At 46.2% G+C, this 1,843-nt stretch overlaps 1 pseudogene across 1 annotated transcript; it reads right to left on the bottom strand.

Annotated features, from left to right (window-relative positions):
• Positions 1-334: 334 nt before the first annotated feature.
• LOC125543921 (protein GL2-INTERACTING REPRESSOR 1 pseudogene) lies at positions 335-1,357 on the bottom strand (annotated as a pseudogene). The gene is made up of 2 exons (XR_015616780.1): positions 1,220-1,357; positions 335-1,093 (listed from the first exon to the last, which is right to left on the bottom strand). The product of XR_015616780.1 is annotated as a protein GL2-INTERACTING REPRESSOR 1 pseudogene (transcript).
• Between the last annotated feature and the right edge of the window lie 486 nt (positions 1,358-1,843).

Here is a 1,843-nt window from a genome sequence, read left to right as displayed (position 1 = left end):
TAATGGCAAGAGATAGAGTGATGGATCCTGAAATCAATCGGTATTCATTGCATGGCGTCACACCGTAGACTGTTTGATTGTTTCAAATACTATATCTCTCCAATTTGAAATTCCATCACCTTTTTAATTACATGATGTCTTTTTCAAGGATAGTAGGTAGAGTCCTCATTATGTTGAGGCGTGGGAGTTGTAGTGCCAATTGGTTAGTTCAACTAATCTGTGGTGACAAATTCCTAACACTCCACTTCTGGGGTTGACTGTTCTTGCACTTTCTCCACTTTGTATGGTGGATTTGCATACCTTGTCTGAACACAAAGGAATGAACAGATGGGTGTTCATGGTGTGAAGTCGCAGATGCTTGTCTATCATAGATGTTTCAGAATAATACTCATCCGGCCCAACTTGAGATTTTCAGGGGTAATCTTTTCTTGTCTTGAAAGTAAGAAACAGAAGAGAAGAAGTCTGGTCCTATGCCTAACAAACTACTCCATTTAGAACCACCGAAGAAGAACACATGAGAGGGGATATAGTCCCCAGTGTATCCATGATGTGTCAAAATCGTGACACCAGCACATGGATATATGCCAGTCTCACAATTTTAATACTGACATATCATGGTTACACTGAAGAAATGATCAAACGAAAGAGAACTACTGGACCTAGGACTTCATATAAACGCTTTTCTTGATGTCGGTGCAGCCGAATGGAGCCTCTCCCCCTCTTCTTTCACCCCCTCCTGCTCTTCCTGCTGTTGCTGTTGGTGTTGTTGTTATTGTTGCCACTGTCCTGCAGGAAGTCAAGGAGCACGGGGCTCTTGCACTGGGGGCACCGAGGGTCGTCCTGGGGGAGCATGACGTAGATGAAGCAGCGAGGGCAGGCGGCGAGCACCATGGACGTCGCTTCGGGGCTGTTGGACCACTGCAGGCCATGCTCGTTCTCCGACGACAGGCACGAGCTCGGGGACGACTCCTCGTCAGCCATCACCCTGTTGGAGGAGTCCCCTCTTGCGGGCAGCGAGAGGTTCAGCTTCAGGTCAAGGCCCTTTGATGAGCTCTTCCTGTTGCTGCGGCTCATCCTCAGAGGTATCCCCTGTCTGCATACATCAAAACGTTGAACTTATGGATTAGCATACGCTCTGAAAGCTACTATTGATCGATTGTTGCAACCTAGAAGAGATTAGAGATCACTAGAGATGGATGCATATAGGGAGGGAGCTTACTTTTGCGTCGGGTCCGAGAAGCAGGAGGCGTGCAGATGAAAGTGAGAGCGACAGGGGAGGGGATGCTCTGGAAGGAGAGAAGCCCGGGAGTTGGAATGCTAGGAGCGTGTTGCGTTGGTGTAGTTGGAATGGAGATGGCGAGTATTTATAGTGGGGAGGGAGATGGATGGGGAGAGGTCAATTAGTTTTGTTTAATGCAACAGTGAGAGGCATAGTACTACTACTTCTCTCTCTCGCTCTCCCTCTCTCCATGTTGTACAACGCCGAGGCATTTTATTACCCACCAAATCATGGTTGGAGAGTGGCAAAGGATGGGTTGAATATTTTGTGTTATGTTGGGTGGAAGAGAAGTGCGAGGTGAGAGGGCTGGTCATGCACACAAGGTAGGCTATCTAACAGGCGAAAACGGAGGCAGGGTATGTAGTTACAGCTAGACTTTTGACATGTTTTGCTTTGCTTTGCTTTTCTTTCCTGTTTACCCTAATGAAAGCTTGTCACTGATATTAAGGGCTCTAATCCACACACTTTTTTCTTAATCTTTTCATAGTAGACTTCACATATTAGAGTGAGTAGTATGTTTGGTCGAAAGTTAAAACACATATAGTGATTCAGTTCTAAAAGTTT

This window comes from Triticum urartu, chromosome 2A (assembly GCF_056163025.1).
Source record: "Triticum urartu cultivar PI428250 chromosome 2A, HENAU_Tu73, whole genome shotgun sequence".
NCBI classification, from domain to species: domain Eukaryota; kingdom Viridiplantae; phylum Streptophyta; class Magnoliopsida; order Poales; family Poaceae; genus Triticum; species Triticum urartu.
The sequence above is the reverse complement of the archived record's forward strand: the minus strand, read 5'-3'. Positions and strand labels throughout refer to the sequence as shown.